This window comes from Homarus americanus, unplaced genomic scaffold (assembly GCF_018991925.1).
Source record: "Homarus americanus isolate GMGI-L3 unplaced genomic scaffold, GMGI_Hamer_2.0 scaffold2133, whole genome shotgun sequence".
NCBI lineage: Eukaryota > Metazoa > Arthropoda > Malacostraca > Decapoda > Nephropidae > Homarus > Homarus americanus.
Genome location: NW_024735789.1, coordinates 1 through 8,254, shown reverse-complemented (window position 1 = coordinate 8,254; position 8,254 = coordinate 1). Strand labels below are relative to the sequence as shown.

The 8,254-nt window shown below is 51.5% G+C and overlaps 1 pseudogene; it reads right to left on the bottom strand.

Moving 5' to 3' along the window:
• Window positions 1-1,006: 1,006 nt before the first annotated feature.
• Window positions 1,007-1,168, bottom strand: LOC121871628 (annotated as a pseudogene).
• Between the last annotated feature and the right edge of the window lie 7,086 nt (window positions 1,169-8,254).

Below are 8,254 nucleotides of genomic sequence, written 5' to 3'. Positions count from 1 at the left end.
CTTCACCACCGACATTACCAGGCAGGAAGGTTTGAGGGGCTTGTCGCGGGGGTACCAGCGGCCATGGCGCCGGCACTCCCACCCCTGACTCCGTTCCTTCTCATTGAGTGGTAAATAGCCAATAGGAAAAGTGTTCCAGCAGAACATCTCTCGCAGAGTCATATACACACACAGTTTTAATGTATATACGCTCGTGTTCCGCCCTTACTCGGCCGCACCTTTGCCGCTTAAACTTTGACCTCTTTCCCCGTTCCCGCATGCCACAGCAGTGGCACTTGTTTATCCGGAGAAAGAGAGCGAGAGTCGCAGTATTAATTGGCGTGAGCGGCCTTTCCGGCTGCAGAACTAGTGCTCTATCCCGGCGAGCGCCGTTATGAGGCGCAACACCGTCTTTAACGCGTTTAGAGAGAACTCCCCCTGCCTCCCTCCCAGTCATGAGATAGACGTGGACTCGTGGCGAACTCTCAAAGAGAACGCCCACACCGCGTCTGACCGTGGGAGAGGGTGGAGGAGCGCGTGAGGAAGAGCACGGCGTCACCCAAGCATTCTCATCTCTCTGCCTGCACCACTACATGGTAGACTGCGGGCCCAGGCGCACTCATCACTTTAGGTTCCACTGCAATGCATGCCAAGCACTCTTTTCGAGGTGATAGACGAAATTCCGGCGGGCTACGAAAAGATATCCGACCCGGTTTCGCTTCTCTTCGTGGATGGAGTGCCTCTAGAACATGTGCAGCATCAGCTATGAGCGTCAATGCCATTCGTTCCTCAGAGAGGCAAAAAGAGCGCCATTCCAAAGTTAAGAGCTTGCGGCGGTAACAACTGTCGCGAGCCAGGTTGAATAAGCGCCAAGTCCATGGACTTAAGAAGATAGGCTTGCTTGTTTTATGGCACGCCAAGAAGGCGGGCGATTAAACCCCAAGGCGGAAGCTCGTTCGGCTACCCTTGCCGGGAGACAGCTTCAGCAGGCAATCGAACTCAAGAAAGCAAACTGATGGATGTATATCGACCTCGTGAGGAGTGGCGGCGACAAGCTCATATGGCTGCCGCCGCCGCAATATGCGCTCAACTTGTCGATGTATCTGGTATTCTTGCGATTCACATACCGACACGCAGTTTGCTGCGGTCTTCATCGACCCACGAGCCGAGTGATCCCCCGTTAAGAGTTGTGTATTTGCCATTTGGTCTTTTTGCGACTAACCATCACAGGTCGAGTCTCAATGAAAGGGTTTGACAGACATAGCCCAAGTTTGTGGTTTGGGTTTGGCCGGACGGCTTGTTGTTGTTTTTTGACACTTGAATTTCACTCTTTTGGGTCAAGAGGCTTATTCGCCGGTAGTAAGGAACGGACGGGCAGCCGTCCAAAGCCCCGTCCGTCCTCCTCCTCCGGTCTTCGCGCTCTCGCCCGAGTGTGGTCCACCTACAGCGTGGTGGTACCTATTTTTGGTGCGGGGGCCGGGATTGTCCTCTTTCGCTGCTGGAGTTGCCAGAGCAGAGCCCGAGACCGCCCAAATCAGGAGAGTAGTAGTAGTAGTTTTAAGAGCGCCCCGTTCTCTTTCTCTCTGTTAATGATCCTTCCGCAGGTTCACCTACGGAAACCTTGTTACGACTTTTACTTCCTCTAAATGATCAAGTTTGGACATCTTTCCGTCAGCTCGAGGCGACGACCCCAGAAAACCCTCGCGGGCAACGGGGCCGACAATCCAAGAGCGCCAGTCCGAAGGCCTCACTAAATCATTCAATCGGTAGTAGCGACGGGCGGTGTGTACAAAGGGCAGGGACGAAGTCAGCGCAAGCTGATGACTTGCACTTACTGGGAATTCTCGTTCCGGGAAACAACGCGAAGCCCCAACTCTATCAAGAAAAGGCTTGAACGGAGCCATCTTCCTTCGGAGGGGGGAAAAATTGATCCTTCGGCATAAAAAGTGCCCAGAATGACTTAAGGGCATCACAGACCTGTTATTGCTCAATCTCAGGCGCCAGAATTGCCGCTATCCCTCTAAGAAGAAGTTGCGAACTGACACCATTTTCTGGAGATCCGCCGACTACTTAGCAGGCCAGAGTCTCGTTCGCATCGGAATTAACCAGACAAATCGCCTCCACTAACCAAGAACGGCCATGCACCACCACCCAATCGAATCGAGAAAGAGCTCTCTAATCTGTCAATCCTTCCGTGTCTGGGCCTGGTGAGGTTTCCCGTGTTGAGTCAATTAGTCGCGCAGGCCCACTTGCAGCCCCTTCCGGCCAATTTTAAGTTTGTGGCTTATAACCATATTTCCCGAACCCAAGACTGTTCCGCCATCTTGGTAAATGTTAGAGTTCGCTCGTGACGGTCCAAGAATTTCACCTCTAGCGTCGCAATACCTAATGCCCCGCTTCTGTTCCGGCGATTAGTCATTACCTCTGTCTGAACTGTAATAGAACCGAGGTCCTTGTTCCCCATTATTCCATGCATCACCATTCTGCCATTCAAATAGCCTGCTCGAGCACTCTAATTTTAAAGTAAACTTCTCAATACCGACACTCGACAGAGCATCCCGTAAGGAAATGGGCGGGCGTTGTTCGAGCGGACAGTAAACACCGGGCGTGCACCAGTCCGGAACTGAGATCCAATCTCACGAGCTTTTTTAAACCGCAAATAACTTTATTATACGCTATTGAGCTGAATTACCGCGGCTGAAGTTTTGGCACCAGTATTCTGCCTCCAATGGATACTCTGCTAGATTTAAAGTGTACTCATTCCGATTATGCAGGCTCGATGAGACTCACATCAAGTATTTTTCGTCACTACCTCCCCGTGCCGGGAGTGGGTAATTTGCGTGCCTGCTGCCTTCCTTAGATGTGGTAGCCGTTTCTCAGGCTCCCTCTCCGGAATCGAACCCTGATTCCCCGTTACCCGTTATAGCCATTGTAGGCGCATAACCTACAATCGAAAGCTGATAAGGCAGACACTTGAAAGAAGCGGCGCCGGTGCGGAGACCGTGCGCTCAGCCCGAAGTTATTCAGATTCACCACAGGTGGGTTACGGACCGGGGCCCGACCAGTTTTGAACTAATAAAAGCGCTCTTCCCTTGCGGTCAGAGACCAATTGCATGTATTAGCTCTAGAATTGCCACAGTTATCCAAGTAAGTGGGTTTACAGATCCAATGAAACATAGCTGATTTAATGAGCCATTCGCGGTTTCGCCTTAAATCGGCTTGTACTTACACATGCATGGCTTAATCTTTGAGACAAGCATATGACTACTGGCAGGATCAACCAGGTAGCTGCTGCTGTTGGCGGCGCCTATCACGGCGGCCAAAATAGTGAGATTGAGAGAGAGGCAGAAGATATTGGGCGAGGGACCGCACGTTGGCCTTAGAGAAATAGCAAACCAGATGATCAGATCTAACTGCACCTTCTCTTGCTATCCTCGGCGCCGGCAGCGCCACCGTGTGTGCCAATCTCCTCCCTTATCCGCTCCTCTTTGCCCCAGCTCCAGCGAGGCAGCCGACATTGGGCGAGGGACCGCACGTTGGCGAATCTCCTCCCTTATCCGCTCCTCTTCTCTTTGCCCCAGCGAGGCAGAAGACATTGGGCGAGGGACCGCACGTTGGCCTTAGAGAAATAGCAAACCAGATGATCAGATCAAACTGCACCTTCTCTCGCTATCCTCGGCGCCGGCAGCGCCACCGTGTGTGCCAATCTCCTCCCTTATCCTCTCCTCTTCTCTTTGCCCCAGCGAGGCAGCCGACATTGGGCGAGGGACCGCACGTTGGCCTTAGAGAAATAGCAAACCAGATGATCAGATCAAACTGCACCTTCTCTCGCTATCCTCGGCGCCGGCAGCGCCACCGTGTGTGCCAATCTCCTCCCTTATCCGCTCCTCTCCTCTTTACCCAGCTCCAGCGAGGCAGCCGACATTGGGCGAGGGACCGCACGTTGGCCAATCTCCTCCCTTATCCGCTCCTCTTCTCTTCTCTTTGCCCCAGCGAGGCATAAGACATTGGCCCATCTCCTCCTCTCTCTCTTTCTCTTACTGTTTGTGGGGACGTGGGCTCATGAGCGCCATCGTCGCCCAATATTGGTTAGGTTGTGTATTTCACGGGTGGGAACCGCCATCATCGTTGTTAGGTGATGGGGTAACCCAACGTGTGCTTTGACGAGTTTTGGCTGCTAAACTCTCTTTTTAGTATACTCGGCTCCCAGACTGCGCCCTGGTCGTGTTGAACCATGAGCGTTGTCTATGCACATTTAGGGTAGCCGTTTGCGCGTGGAATAGTGCAATGAATCTCGGTCAAGAGACGGTTGGGCGCTGTATTGAAGGCCGGCACAGACGCGAAGACGGGGTGATCAGCCAACGCAAGTCCGCTAAGTTGGGCAGACAGCAAGGCGAAGGGGAGCCCCGTTCCGGACTGAAAGGCCGCAGCATATGCTGTGACGGAAACTAGTAGGGTGGCGACGTGTGTGCCGAGAGAGAGACGGAGTAAATAATGGCCAAACGGAAGAGAGACCTGGCAAGTGTAATTGATAGATCGCGAGCCTACGCCCCATAAGCCCGCTCCGCTGCCATTCCTCTGATCCAATGAGACTAAAATCTCTCTCCTTCTGCTCCAGCCATTGCAGGGCAGGGAAGCGACGGCAATTTTGGTTGTTGTTTTTGAAGGCCGCGCTTTGCTTCCCAGAGGCGCCGAAGCGCTCCGCTGGGGGGCGGAAAATATTTTACATCGAATATGTGTGTGAAGGCGCCCTCTCCCCTTAATATAGTGAAATAGTGCAATCCAGCATACAAGGTCGGACGATAGGACATTCACCGTACCGCACCTCGAGAGTGGATGTTGTTTGTTGGGTAAGGTTAAAACCGGACTGTTTGCAGACAGCCGAATAACCCGGTTCCGGACTAATTGGTGGATGCAACATCATGATGCTGCTGCTGCTGCTGTCGCGGAAACCGCAGTGGCGACGTGTGCGCCGAGAGAGAGTAATAATGTTCAATAGGGAGAGCGACCTGGCTAGTGTAATTGATAGATCGCGAGCCTACTCGCCATTAGCCCGCTCCACTGCCATTCCTCTGACCCAATGAGACTATTCTCTCTCTCGCTCTCCTTCTGCTCCAGCCATTGCAGGGCAGGGAGAGGAAATCGACGGCAATTTTGGTTGTTGTTTTTGAATGCCGCGTTTTGCTTCGCAGAGGCGCCGAAGCGCTCCGCTGGGGGGCGGAAGATATTTCACATCGAATATGTGTGTGAAGGCACCCTCTCCCCTTAATATAGTGAAATAGTGCAATCCAGCATACAAGAGCGGACGATAGGACAGTCACCGTACCGCACCTCGAGAGTGGAAGTTGTTTGATCGTTTGTTAGGCAAGGTTAAAACCTGACTGTTCGCGAACAGCCGAATAACCCGGTTCCGGACTTACAATAGACGCAACATCATGATGCTGCTGCTGTCGCGGAAACCGTGGTGGCGACGTGCGCGCCGAGAGAGTAATAATGTTCAATTGGGAGACAGACCTGGCTAGTGAAATTCATAGATCGCGCTCCACTGCCATTCTTCTGACCCTATGAGACTATTTTCTCTCTCTCTCTCTCTCTCTCTCCTTCTGCTGCTCCAGCCATTGCAGGGCAGGGAAGGGAAAGCGACGGCAACTTTGGTTGTTGTTTTTGAATGCCGCCGCTTACTGCAGAGGCGCTGGCGCCCGCTGGGGGCGGAAGATCGAATAGGTGTGTGAAGGCACCTTCCCTTAATATATAGTGAAATAGCAATCCATCATACAAGAGCGGACGATAGACAGTCACCGTACCGCACCTCGAGTGGAAGTTGTTTGATCGTTTGTTAGCAGCAGTTAAAACCCGACTGTTCGCGCAGCCGAATAACCCGGTTCCGGATTCTATAACAGACGCAACATCATGATGCTGTTGCTGTCGTGAAACCGTGGTATGACAAAAGTGCCGAGAGAGTAATAATGTTCAATTGGGAGACAGACCTGCTAGTGAAATTATAGATCGCACTCCACTGCCATTCCTCTGACCCCATGAGACTATTTTCTCTCTCTCTCTCTTCTTCTTCTGCTGCTGCTGCTGCTCCAGCCATTGCAGGGCAGGGAAGGGAAAGCGACGGCAACTTTGGTTGTTGTTTTTGAATGCCGCGCTTTGCTTCGCAGAGGCGCCGAAGCGCTCCGCTGGGGGGCGGAAGATATTCCACACCGAATAGGTGTGTGAAGGAACCCTCTCCCCTTACTATAGTGAAATAGTGCAATCCAGCATACAAGAGCGGTCGATAGAGCAGTCACCAGCCTGCACCCTTCGAGAGTGAAGTTGTTTGATCGTTTGTTAGGCAAGGTTAAACCTGATCGTTCCGCGAACAGTTGAATAACCCGGTTCCGATCATAATAGACGCAACATCATGGATGTTGCTGTCGCGGAAACCGTGGTGGCGACGTGTGCGCCGAGAGAGTAATAATGTTCAATTGGGAGACAGACCTGGCTAGTGAAATTCATAGATCGCGCTCCACTGCCATTCCTCTGACCCCATGAGACTATTTTCTCTCTCTCTCTCCTTCTGCTGCTGCTCCAGCCATTGTAGGGCAGGGAAGGGAAAGCGACGGCAATTTTGGTTGTTGTTTTTGAATGCCGCGCTTTGCTTCGCAGAGGCGCCGAAGCGCTCCGCTGGGGGGCGGAAGATATTTCACACCGAATATGTGTGCGAAGGCACCCTCTCCCCTTAATATAGTGAAATAGTGCAATCGAACATACAAGGGCGGACGTTTTCATCACCGTCTCCCACTCGGTGTGTGCAGATTCTCTGATCATTTTGTAAAGTATGCTCGACCCCCGATTGACTTTGACGGTCTCCCATTCGGGTGTGCAAGTTTCTGTAGTATGCTATTAAATCGACCCCCGATTGACTTTGACTGTCTCCCATTCGGGTGTGCAAGTTTCTGTAGTATGCTATCAAATCGACCCCGATTGACTTTGACGGTCTCCCATTCGGGTGTGCAAGTTTCTGTAGTATGCTATTAAATCGACCCCCGATTGACTTTGACGGTCTCCCATTCGGGTGTGCAAGTTTCTGTAGTATGCTATTAAATCGACCCCCGATTGACTTTCACTGTCTCCCATTCGGGTGTGCAAGTTTCTGTAGTATGCTATTAAATCGACCCCCGATTGACTTTGACTGTCTCCTATCTGCGTGCAAGTTTCTGTAGTATGCCATCAAATCGACCCCCTGATTGACTTTTTGACGGTTCTATCTGGTGCAAGTTTCGTAGTATGCTATCAACCGACCCCCGATTGACTTTTGACGGTCTCCTATCTGCGTGTGTTTCAGTAGTATACATAAATCGACCCCCGATTGACTTTGACTGTCTCCCATTCGGGTGTGCAAGTTTCTGTAGTATGCTATTAAATCGACCCCCGATAGACTTAGACGGTGTCCCATTCGGGTGTGCAAGTTCTCTGTAGTATGCTATCAAATCGACCCCCGATTCACTTTGACGGTCTCCCATGCGGGTGTGGAACTTTTCTGGTATGTTGTATAATATGACCGAGGTGCCCCTACCCCTTACTATAGTGAAATAGTGCCATCCAGTGTACAAGGGCGGACGCCTTCATCACCGTCTCCCACTCGGTGTGTGCACATTCTCGGATCATTTTGTATAGTATGCTATTAAATCGACCCTCGATTGACTCTGACGGTCTCCCATTCGGGTGTGCAAGTTTCTGTAGTATGCTATTAAATCGACCCCCGATTGACTTTGACTGGCTCCCATTCGGGTGTGCAAGTTTCTGTAGTATGCTATCAAATCGACCCCGGACAGACTTCACGGTCTCTCCCCATTCGGTGCAAGTTTCGTAGTATACATCAATCGACCCTCGATTGACTTTGACGGTCTCCCCATTCGTGCAAGTTTTGCAGATAAAGATTAAATCGACCCCCGATTGACTTTGACGGTCTCCAATTCGGGTGTGCAAGTTTCTGTAGTATGCTATTAAATCGACCCCTGATTGACTTTGACTGTCTCCCATTCGGGTGTGCAAGTTTCTGTAGTATGCTATCAAATCGACCCCCGATTGACTTTGACTGTCTCCCATTCGGGTCTGCAAGTTTCTGTAGTATGCTATCAAATCGACCCCCGATTGACTTTGACTGTCTCCCATTCGGGTGTGCAAGTTTTTGTAGTATGCTATCAAATCGACCCCCGATTGACTTTGACGGTCTCCCATTCGGGTGTGCAAGTTTCTGTAGTATGCTATTAAATCGACCCCCGATTGA